The following is a 12304-nucleotide window of genomic DNA, read 5'->3' as shown; positions in this document are numbered from 1 at the left end:
ACACAGAGGGCTTCATTTCACACAGCAGCCCCGCCTTTGGCCTGAGGAGATGCAGCCAATCACACTGGAGTATCCGTGGCATGGCCACAGTCCACCATTTTGTGCTCCTCAAGGTCTTTGGCTGGTTCTTTCCGAGCAAAGAGGACATCTATCTTGTTACACAGATGGAAGTGTTTAAACGCTCAGAGCAAAGACCCGAGTAAGCAGCTTTCCTGCTGGTTCCCCTGCAGACCGTCATGGCGGTCAGCAGAAGATGGTAGCTGGGAGAACACTAGAAGCTGTGCCTCTAAATTTGGCAAATTGAATCACCCTGTCACATAACCCTAAGAGACCCAGCTCCAAGTTCCTGTGGACATCAAATACTGGTGGCCTCACATTTAGAACGTCTGAGCAATGTAATCCTTCCTGTAGATCAGTAGCATGTACTACTTGTATGTACTAAATGTTGCTTCCTAACATGATTGGGTATAAGTGTGGGCTAGGGAACTATTTTTTACAATTTTATGTGAAAAGGGGTAGCTAGATATACACAGTATTATCTACATTATGAAGAGGAACCTTGGTAAGCGTACGCCCCAGTGAGCCTATTTTTCTTTTTACATCAAAATTGTACGCAACAATTTGCCTCGGCACGCGTACATTTCCCGATATGATGCAAGTCTTGTCGTGTTATTAATACTGCTGGAGTCCAACATCGTTCATAATGTATTTGTATCACATAATGTCCCTGTTAGCACCGTGTTAGCATGGAAACCGGAACTGGAAGTCACACCCGCTCCGTCGCAGTTGACTCTAGTTCTTTGCTAACTAACACAGTTACGTCACAGGTCTCTGCTTTTCCTATTGATCACGGATGCAAAATAACCCACAATGGAGCCAAAGAAAGTTCCAAGTGCCAGCACTTTGATAAAGAAGGTAAGAAACACGACTGAAATCAACAAATAACTCACAGCATAGCATTTGGTTACCATCAAGTCTTCAATTAAATGTTCATTTATATTTATCCCTTTCATTTGTCCTTTATATGCATTTCAAATAGTTTAATGTAAAACTATAATTGTAAAACCATTAAACAAAGTGTTTTGTGTTTTCTTATGAAAAATGTATTCGGTTAGAGTATGTTGCCGTTTGAGTAGGACCTTCTGAAACAAATTAATGACACTATCCGAGGTTCCACTGTATGTTCATTTATTAAGAAGTATATTGCACAACAAATCCAAAACAGATGTTGTAATAAGTAAAAAGATGTTGATGTAACCAATGTTGTAATAGTGGTAAGGAGAAAACTGAGCCAGCATTAATAGCGCTCATGAGTTAATTGTAAACAACAGTACAGCAAGTGTAACACGCATGAGTTTCACAGCAAAAGCTCAGTAGTGTAGCCAAAAATATCAAGTGCATGCAGAGGTAGATAAAGCTGCTGGATGATGACCATTCAAAATGCTTCAAATGCAACTACAGTCGTCCCTAGCTACATTGCAGTTTGATTAATAAATGGTCTGTGTTTCGTGGTTGACTATTGTCTATTATTAGTCAAAAAATATTGAAAGACAAATTGTATGTAGTATTGTGGTCACTAGGCGTCAGTAATCTTAAACTGATCCAACATAGATTACATTACCTTAACACTCTGCAAGGAGTCATGGCATGTCCGACATGATTGAGTGAAGAAAAAAAAAAAGTTCTCCTCCCATTCTGTGTGGAAGTGGTAATATTGTGGCTTCTTACTTTGTCCTTCTTCCTCACTTTGTTTGAAACACTTTCTTAAGTTTAGAATGAGTAAATTGGAGAGGCTAACTAGTTAGCTTTGTGGCTTGCTATGCTTGCGGCGGCCGTCTTTATGTCCCTGATTCCGTAGCCAGCGCATTGTGGCGTAAACAAAGAATAATAAGCGTAAAAGTGACCATTGGGGTGTTATTTCATGTCTACAGAGCTCTAATCATGCTAAAAACGGATTCAGAAAGTCATGTCTATGCTCCAACTACAAAAATATTAAGTTTATTAATATTGAATCCTACTTTGTGGAAATTCACTTATCGCGGTTGGGTCTGGAACCAATTAACCCCGATAAACAAGGGACGACTGTACTGCCATCTTGTGGAGTTAATAAAAAGCACAAGGTTGCCTACAGCCACAGCTGTTGACACCAGTGTTTTTTTGACCGAAGCCCAACACCCTGGCAGTTATTTGCTTTCATAGACCACACACCCGGTGACTATAGGAGACTTATTTCATTTAATAAAAGATGTAATTGGAGCATTTACGGCTTCCAACGTCAGATACTCTATGAACAGTTTGTTATCCCACTTGCTAGTTTGTGTGTCATGAACGAATCAATCACAACATTTAAGAGAGATGATTCAGTGTTTTGGCTGTAAATAAGCATTTTCAAGAAGTATAAACAAGCAGCTCAGTAGGAAAGCGATTGTCCTAGTTTTCATCAATACCTATCTGCCTTCCGTCCAATACAACTCCAAACTTCCCAGTGTGGCATTAAATCTGCCAGACTGAGACCTCCTCCTAGAACAGACATACAGCCCCGCAAATACCACTTGAGTGTCAAGCTACTCTAGAATGTCCAAGGACACGTCTTGGAGAGAAACCAGGAAGTGTTTTTCCACAAGGACAATTACGCCAGGAAACCTTGCATTCCACACAGCCATCTCCCCTAGGAAACCATTTCCTGACATAAATCAATCCAATGTTGTCATCTATTATCTCCAAGTCAAATATAGGACCAACTATGTGTCAGCATCATAACACAGTAAATTATACTATGATCAATCTTAATTAATCCATGTTTGTATTCATGTTTCTCCCCACAACAACAATGCCCCCTGCTGTTTCCAATTCACCATCAAAGTATTAAAAGAAAAAGACACAAAAGGGTCTCTTGTAAGTGGTGCTGAATGGACAAGTGCCAGTAAACACTGCACTGTCAGGCTTACAAGAAATCAGCGTTCCTGCTACAGCAGCACGTCTGGATGCAGTATTCCAGAGTAAAGAAGACGCAGGATGCAATTAGGAGGAAAAAGTTTGAGCGGTTTGCTGCAGGAATGCATTGGAGAGATGGAACGTGGAGCTTTAAAAAGCGAGCGCTAAGTTTAGAAGAAGTTCCTTCCCAGGTTGGGACCTCTTGAGGTAACTCAACAAGTTAGAGACGGTGGGGAAAGATGAGAGACCCATCAATATTAACTTACCACCGAGACCTCCAAACTCTTAAATATTTAATCGTCCTTGGACAGCTCTGTTGCTTCCAGCCAGTGGATCCTTTCTACAAGACCACTCCTGTTCCAGCTCAATGAAGGCCTTGTCCCGTGGCACCACACAGCCCAAGGAACGGGCGTCTCCAAAGAATTCAGGACTTTTTTTTTCTCTCCTCCCCACCACAGGCAGCTTTTGGGCTGACAGAGCTGGGTTCACTGGTCTTACTTGAAGGCCATAAAACCAGAATTTAGGCAAGAAACCTGAGCAATGTCAGGGCTTAATTTATCTCACAAGCACAAACAGCCATGACACTCTTTCTCCATCAAAACCAAATCCCATGAGTGTTAAAAGCCCAGTGATAAAGACAGGCTGAGCTTTTTCTTTTTTTCTCTCCTCCCAGAAGGGAGAAGGCGACGTTGGGACTATTGATGTTCTGATGGAAAGCAGAGAAGAGGAACCAGTTTGGCAGTGGTGTAACGTGGCAACTGACAACAGAAACTGGAAAGACACCTTTCTGACACACAAGCGCACACACACACACACACACACGCACCACTTCCTCGTTGGAAGTTTAACCCTGACATGAAGTTTAACCCTGACATGAAGCTGCACTAGACCCATGGAGGTAGTGATCTACAAACTTTCAGCGACAAAGTATTGCAGCTACACCATCTTGGTTTTCTTGAGCAAACACAAAGAGAAGGAAGCGAGTGGCGTAACGTCGACAACGTTTTGGACGTGGGCCTTGTGTGTCGCACTTACAGCGGCAGCAGCAGCAGCAGCAGTAGAAGGGCAGTGCTGCATCTCATGCATCATGTCAAGAAAGCACTCACTGGAGCATTTCAATTTGCTTTTGTGTGTCCCCCCCTCTCTCTCCCTCTCCCTGTAGCCTTCCTTCACTGCCTCAGGTGGAGAAGAATGGAGGAGTGCAATGAGGGTGAGCAGACAGAAAGAGAGTGATGGGTTTCACAAGCATGTCCTTGCTGCATCCAAGCCATTACTCATTGGAGCTTTTTTTTAAAGCTTTAATGCTGAAATACAGTGCAACCTCTAAGGTCAAACAATTACCATATTGACCCCAATATAAGACACTCTTTTATCCTGAGGAAAAAAAGTCTAAAAAGACAGGTCGTCTTGTATTCGGGGTCTTGAGATTTAAACGTGCAAACCAAAGGTTGGGGCCAAACAACTTCTCCCCAAGTTAGTCAGCGCTTCTCTTCCTGTCACTCACAAACACCGGTGACCTGGGGCGATGCAGCCGCAACACAGAGACCAAATCCCAAAGGTAGCTAACAATTTAGCAAACAGCAGAGGAGTTACGATGCTAATTTTTAGATAATGGTGATCAATGAAGCAGAGTCATCAAACAGCTCCCAAGCAACTAAGGAATATGATATCCTTTTTTTAATTGCAATTGACCAGTTGCTATTACACTAACATGAAAACACTGTCAATGTTGTCTTTAAAAAAATCTCTTTATCTCTATCTTTAAAAAAAAAATCGATTTTTCCAAAAACTGGTCTCAAAAAAGAGGGGTCGTCTTATGTTTAGGTCAACACCGTATTCGTTCATATATCTGAAAGCAACCATTTATTTTTCATGGGAAATGGAATATGTGAAATAATCACTCCATACCCGTTACATGAATTAATAAATCCCATTATTAAATGGCAATGATTTAAGTTGCATTTTTAACCCTCTAAAATATGTACAAAAATAAATAAATAACCCCAATAAAAAAAAATTCAAATTTGATGATGGACACTTAAAAGGAAGTTGCTTTCAAAATGTTTCAAGTGTAAAAAGAAGTTAACCACTGTTTAAACTCATAAAAGATAGAAACAAACTATAAACTGTACTATATAATAGCAATTCACTTTTATTCTTATTATTAATATTGTTGACTTAGCCTTTATGTACTGAGCAGCCAGGAGACGTGTACCACTTCTTACTGTATGTCGCAATAATTTCCATTTCCTGTTCCAGGGTTGTCGTCACATTTTTTGGGATTTCCAATTCCAATTCTAGCCAACTCTTACCTCAGCTTTAAAATGAAATTATGATCTAAATATATTTAGCAAGTATCAAGACTAGCGTTACTGGCATGACAAGGAGATCCCACCTAAGGTGTTACAACACGAAACAGTGGAGGGCGCATCATCGTGATGTAGGGTGCTTTTTCCTTCCATGGAAAAATGGAGCTTCAGGTTGTGCAGGGGTGTCAAACGGCAGATGGCTATGTGGGGATGTTGCAGGGGGCATCTCTCATGACAGAAGGTCCTCTTCTGTGTGGTAATGACTGGCTTTTTCAACAGGGCAACGCTGCAGTTCACAATGCCCGGCTGACAAAAAGACTTCTTCTAGAGGAATAACCTCACTCTTTTGGACCATCCTGCATTTTCCTCTGATCTGAATCCTATTGAGGTTGAATCGTTTTTATTTATCATGCGGTTAATTGATTTATCCATTAGCGCGGCATCACTATTAGGTTCTATGCGTGAATGACGCCAGGGGATAGGATAAAACAAACAAAAAACAAGTTAGGCCCATGATGTACTTGTTGTACGATAACATGATTAACTTTGTGTTTGGTACGTGCACACACAAAAAAGTGTGATAAGTGCCTTCAGCATCATAACAGCAGCTCAAGGCTTCCATTCATCAAGGAACACAAATTCATTTTTATCACAAAGGACAACCTCACTCTCATATTTACCGTGAAATCACATTTTGACGCACCTGTCATTGTTTCCGCAAATAAATCACCGGCATCATCGCCATATCACACAACCTCAATTATCCGAACAACAACATTTTTCTGTCATAAAGCTCTCCGAAAACATTAAACAGAATGGCTGACATCACTTACAACAACTCAAAAAGATAATAAAGTATGGAGATTTCTTATCAGTGCACATTTTGATTATAGTTTACACTTTAAAAATGTTATCTTCAAGTTATCATAGATTCATATGAATATCAATCACGTAGTGACTACATCAATCATGACTGATGGATTGCAACATGAAGCAACAGTGTATTCTATACAGATATGAAGTGGAACCTCAACTATCGAATGCCTTATTAAAAGTTGTAAAACCTGGAGAAAAAAATATGCCACTGAGCCAGAATGTGTGCGCTTCTTCTTTGGCTTTTTTGCCCAAAAGAGGAGCAGCCTCAATAAGGGATGTTAAGAGAAGAAACGAAGAAAAATGTGAAAAGTATCAGTAATGTTAAGTCAAGTTGAGTATTTTTCACTTGTATTTTTCACATTTTTAACTCATGTAGATATGCTGAGACGTTTTCTATATTTAAAGAAAAAAACAGCCTGCATCTCAGCGTTGTGTTATCGGTGACATTATTCTGAACTTTTTGCTCTTTTCTTTATCTTCACAAATACTTCAACATTCTTCTTGTACACTTTTTTCTCAGAATATGATTACTTTATTCTCATAATATTTTGACTTTATCATCATAATATTGTAACTTTTTCCCAACTTAATTTGCTGTCTTTAGATGTTCCACAATATACTGTTTTAGGCAATAAATATGTGCTTTAATCTCTAAAAATCAACTGCCAGTGAATGCTAGATGGGTCCACACCAGAAAAGCAAAGACAAAATCCTGAAAGTTACACACATCAGCTCCAAACACTGCCAAAAAGACAAGGGCATCATGAACTGAGAGTTGGAGTACTGGTGCCTTGTCCACCAACACTGCAGTGGCCTGCCAGAGAAATGTGTCGAGCGCAGCAGATTCCTGTCGGGCGAGCGTGCGGCTCCTCTTCGAGGAACCTGCCACACCAGGGAGAGAGAAGGAGCACTGCCACCATTTTGATTTGGATGGCTCTCCTCAGCCTGGGCGCTGTCGCAGCACCGTGTGTCAAGCTCACGCTCCAGCTCGTCAGCAACATTGCACACAGTGACCACAAACCGCTGCAAAACACAAATAAACACACACTCTCTCCTGACAGACTGAACACCTTCAGGATATTTTGTGTGGAGAGCCATTTAAACAACCCGAGAGGAACAACAGAGCAGACACACGGTGAGAACTTCCTTATAGAAACTGTGCACCATTTCTTCACACTAAGCTGAACATTAACCATGTCGAGGGACCAAAACACTGCAATGTTCAGCACTATAAGGTCCAGCCATCACATGTCCATCAGACATGGCAACCACAAACAAACGTGTCAGGTCAATTGTTTCATTAAATACAGCCCAATCAATCAAGTCATTTTTCATGTAGAGGAGTTTAGCAACACATCCCTAATACAGAGGAGCCTACAAGGTCAAACACATACGATTTGTTCAGATTTTTAAAAATAATGAAATTTAAGTTTGTCAGTTCCAGGGTCAAGCTACTCTCATCTAAGTAACATTAACCAACATGAATAATAATACGTAAAAACAGTCATAATTAATAACACAGTAGTCATACTTTTTTATGATTAAGATTGTCAACCATATTGTACTGAGCAGCCAGAACAGAGACATGCACCACTTCCCTACATTGCACAAGCTCCATTTCTAGTTCTACGGTACTCATCATATTTCATATCTGTGCCACCACTTGGATACCCTTCTGTGGCAGCATCAGGATGGTAAAAACACTAAACGCCACAGAAAAAGCAAGACACTTGTGCAATTAAGCCTTGATTTGAAGTCTCATAAGGAGAGATCCACACCGGCGGTTCAAACTCTGGATTTTACTGCAACTTCAGAGGTCAAAAACCAACTGAATTGTACAACCTCTGGAGCATTCCACTTAAATGCAACCAAAAACTTTCGCTGCTGACATGAAGGAAACATCTGTCAGGAAGAAACCACTATGAACAAGAATCGTGACTCAAAGTAGGGAGGCTGTCTGCCTCAACCAGTTGAGTTGAATTATGAATTAGGGGGTCGAATGACAGAACAACAGCAATCATAATAGTTGCACCTTTTCCTAGGTCAGTTTTCTAGCTTTTCCAGGATGTTAAAGCAATGACAAAGTGTTTGCTGGCTGCTAACAATAGAAGAGATGGTATTACGCAACAAAGTAAGAAAATGAAACAAACGAATAATATACAAAATTTTAAGAACTTACAATTTGCACTGTTGGATATTGAGGAAGCTGAGTTTCTAAATGCAAAAAGAAGAAATGGGAGAGTGAGACAAAAAAAAATTTAGAAAGCAATTTATTGCAAACAACCATTAAACTGTGTTTGGCTGTTTATCAGCTGACCAAACGTTTAAGACCCCAGTCTTTAAAAGCCAAAATCTTGGCAAAAATGTGGATTCAAAGTCATTTTCTGTCAGGTTCACACTGTCATGATCTGTTGATGGTTAAAAAGGCAAAAAAAATGTCTCTCTTTGAATGCGGTCGGATTGTTAAGCAGCATAAGCAAGGCCTCTCACAGCGTGCCATTGCTGCTGAGGTTGGATGCAGTAAGGTAGTCATTTTAAACTTCTTAAAAGATCCTAAGGGTTATGGAACAAAAGAAGTCAACTGATAGACCCAAAACAATGTGATCGACCCTGATCCTGAGGATCACATTTGCTGTCAGTCGATTCTCTGCGCAAATGAAGGTTGTTACTGGTGCCGAGTGCAGTGCAATAACCATCAGACAATTTAAAAAAAAAAAAAAAAACACCTTCAAAGACCTTGTCTTCTTCAATGCCAAAAATTTGCCCGTTTGGAATTTGCACGAGAACACAAAACATGGGACATTGAAGTTTTATTCTCTGATGAGAAAAAATGTAACCTTCACGGTCCTAATGGCTTCCAACATCACTGGCATGACAAGGAGATCCCACCTGAGATGTTTTCCGCACGGCACAGTGGAGATGGCGTCATCATGATCAGGCGTGCTTTTTCCTTCAATTGAACAATGGAGCTTCAGGTTGTGCAGGGGCGTCAAATGACAGCTGGCTATGTGGAGATGTTGCAGGGGGCATCCCTCATGACTGAAGGCCCTCGTCTGTGTGGTAATGACTGTCTTTTTCAACAGGCCAACACTGCCGTTCACAATGCCCGGCTGACAAAGGACTTTTTCTAGAGGAATAACCTCACTCTTTTGGACCATCCTGCATGTTCCCCTGATCTAAAGCCAATTGAGAACATTTGGGGATGAATGGCAAGAGAAGTTTACAAAAATGGACATCTTCACCACCTGGAGTAACATTCCCACTAGCCTCCTGGAAACACTGGCATCAAGCATGCCTAAAACCATTTTGGAGGTGATTACTAAGAATGGTGCAGCTACTCATTATTGTCATTTTTTTGATTATTTTTATTTTATGGGGGTCTCTGTTTTTTTTTTTTAGATATGGTCAGCCTTTTTCAGCTTAATGGTTGTTTGCAATAAATTGCTCAGTCAAATTTTTTCCCATTTCTTCTTTTTGCATTTTGAAGCTTTACTTAGAACCTCATATATATACCTCATATATATATATATATATATATATATATATATATATATATATATATATATATATATATATATATATATATATATATATATATATATATATATATATATATATCAACTATTTTGATGACCTGTAAACTTTGAAACTGTGAAATACTAATCATTAGTATTTAATATAGTAGTTAGTTGCAGCTTAGATTTTGTACATGCTCTATGTTTAGTAGGAGGTAGATAGTTTTGATTGTGTGCACACACCCCTGATATACATGTATAATGTACATAAACTCATATTTATAAATAAAATTAATAAATATATATTATATATATGTTTATAGTGGGAAGTAGATCATTGGGACAAAGTATTCCACAGGCTGGAAAAGTGTGAGCACACCTGTGCCATATAGATACATGTGCAGCCAATTATTTACATATTGACCACAAATAATTTGAAATAAAATAGCTAAATATCATGAATATCATATAAAATATCATAAAAATGTTTCACTACACTTTATTTCCCTGTTGGTACGTGACAGATATGGAGTGGAAGAAAAGGCAGAGAGAAAGGCACTTAAAGTTAATTAAGGCATTTGTTCTTCAAGCCTGTGAAAAAGACCCTGATGTTGACGTTATTACCAACAGTAAATTTAAATATTTTTAAAAATTCCTGCCACAGCAATGCAGCAGAGGCACGACACAGCGGCGGCAGTCCGCCTCCCATGCAGCCCACCACCACAGCCTCAAAAAATACTATGGGAAACCCTGAATACAATACCCTTACACCCAGCCACCCTTACGACTTTGGACTCAACTCCCAAGGTGTAATGTTGCCGGAACTATCGTGCCCCCACCATTCACTGTCAGTGCAATTTATACAGAACAGCAACTCGGGGCAAAAAAAGTCGGAAGAAGGCCAGCATTAAACGGGTAAAGTTACCTACTTTTCTCCAATAGCTTAGCAGCTGCATGTAGGAAAAAACACCAGAATGCATGAAAGACTACCAAGCTGTAACCTTCTGTTCATAAAAGATAAACTGAGCCCATTTGTAAATTGGCGCTGTTACTACAGTTTAGCTCCAGTCCTATAGGTGGCAGTCATTTGTATGGCCAGGTGGTTGCTAACGTACAAACAAAATCTGGATGCACACTAACAATTAATTAATTGCTAACAAACAAAAATATGTGCACAAAACATAACGTAAGTATATGAATGAGAGGCTACATTTAGCTTTGTTCATAAAAGTACAGTTCTTCTTCTGCTTCTTCTTCAGTAGCCTCTACTTCCTCATCCAAGTGTCTGGCCTGCGGCTCAACATGTCAAACACAACCTTTGTTCTGCCCGACTCCTTGGAGACTCATCTGCCAGCCTCCATTTTATGCTTGGAGCTCCACTGTAAGCACCTGACCTGAGACCAGTGACAGACAGCCAGGAGCACAACCAACAGGACACACAATGACACACATTTGCATCATCTAGTGGAGAAGCAGCCCCTTAAAAATGGCCACCAGCTTTAGAGGAGGAGGAGAAGGAGGAGATAGAGAGACTCGTGCTGGACACTGTGGGCCAGTGTGGCTTATGGCAGCTCCTAATGGAGGACACAAGAGAGGACAACCATGCGTGCAATGGCTCCATGAAGCTAGCGCGCTAACTAATCCCTTATCTTTTTTTCAGGAGATGATGAAATAAAGCAACAACGATCATTTCCTGACTGACAACAGGATTGGAGAGAGGCGGACATGAGAGCGAACCGGGAAGCGAGGAGAAGACACACTTGACTTTGGCTACAAGGGTAGCCAAACACCATTAAAAAGCCTCCCCATGGAGGAGGAGGAGGAAGGGGGTCAAGCTCTTTCCAGGTCACGCTCCTAAAAAAAATAATCCCATGATCTACCAATGGCGACGTTCTCGCAAGACCTTGAAAGCCACATGGAATCGTGTAGCCACCACTGACTCATAAACGCAAATAAAAGGCGTCAAACTCACCGCTACAATCTTCGCCGTCACCTCCAAAGTTGTGTCTCATGCGTGCGTCCGATCCGGCTAGTAGTGGCTGATCGCCATCTTTCCTGCTTCTCCTCCTTCTTCTTCTTCTTCTTCTTCTTCTTCTTCTTCTTCTTCGCCTCAGCTGCAGATGACCTGAGCTCCTCCGCCGAGCTCTCAATCAGCGAGGAGGAGGAGGAGGAAGAAGACAACCACCAACACAACAACAATGATAACGTGACGAGAGGGCCACACAAAGGAGGAGGAGAAGAAGGAGAAGTTCGGCAGGCGGCGAGCGAGCACCAGAGGGTGCGCAAGAGTTGGCCAAGAGACGAGGGAGCATCGGCGGGATGGACGCTCGAGAAGCTCATCCTTCATGGGGGCACACACGCACATACACACACACGCGCGCGCGCGCACACACACACACACATTCAAACGCGGAGGGAGCTAGCTGCTAACCCCGGAGCCCTAGTCGGCGCGCTCCCTTATGCGCGCACACACATATACACACAAATACATTGGCGTATACGCGCACGCAGGCTCTGTGAATTTTATAGCGTGGATAGTAATCTATACGCGCATGTCTGTGTGTACGCGCGTGCCACGACATGGGGTTATCTGCAGTTCACTTCTTTGATAGACATGACGATATACTTGTAGATACATTCATAATACCTGGATAGATGACAGGTAATGTA

At 41.1% G+C, this 12304-nt stretch overlaps 1 protein-coding gene across 3 annotated transcripts in view; it reads right to left on the bottom strand.

Moving 5' to 3' along the window:
• Nucleotides 1-12088, bottom strand: part of znf462 (zinc finger protein 462) — a 55142-nt gene extending 43054 nt beyond the window's left edge. Inside the window, exons 1-2 of one of the 3 annotated variants that reach the window (XM_054756812.1) lie at nt 11607-12087; nt 8299-8333 (exon numbers count right to left, since the gene is read on the bottom strand). The gene's annotated coding sequence lies outside the window, so the exon portion shown is untranslated. Of the gene's footprint in view, nt 1-8298; nt 8334-11606 lie in introns of all 3 variants that reach the window. The other 2 variants (XM_054756813.1, XM_054756811.1) reach the window with 2 other exon arrangements.
• Nucleotides 12089-12304: the final 216 nt, after the last annotated feature.

The sequence above is a fragment of the Dunckerocampus dactyliophorus genome, chromosome 17 (genome assembly GCF_027744805.1).
Source record: "Dunckerocampus dactyliophorus isolate RoL2022-P2 chromosome 17, RoL_Ddac_1.1, whole genome shotgun sequence".
Taxonomy (NCBI): Eukaryota; Metazoa; Chordata; class Actinopteri; order Syngnathiformes; family Syngnathidae; genus Dunckerocampus; species Dunckerocampus dactyliophorus.
The sequence above is the reverse complement of the archived record's forward strand: the minus strand, read 5'-3'. Positions and strand labels throughout refer to the sequence as shown.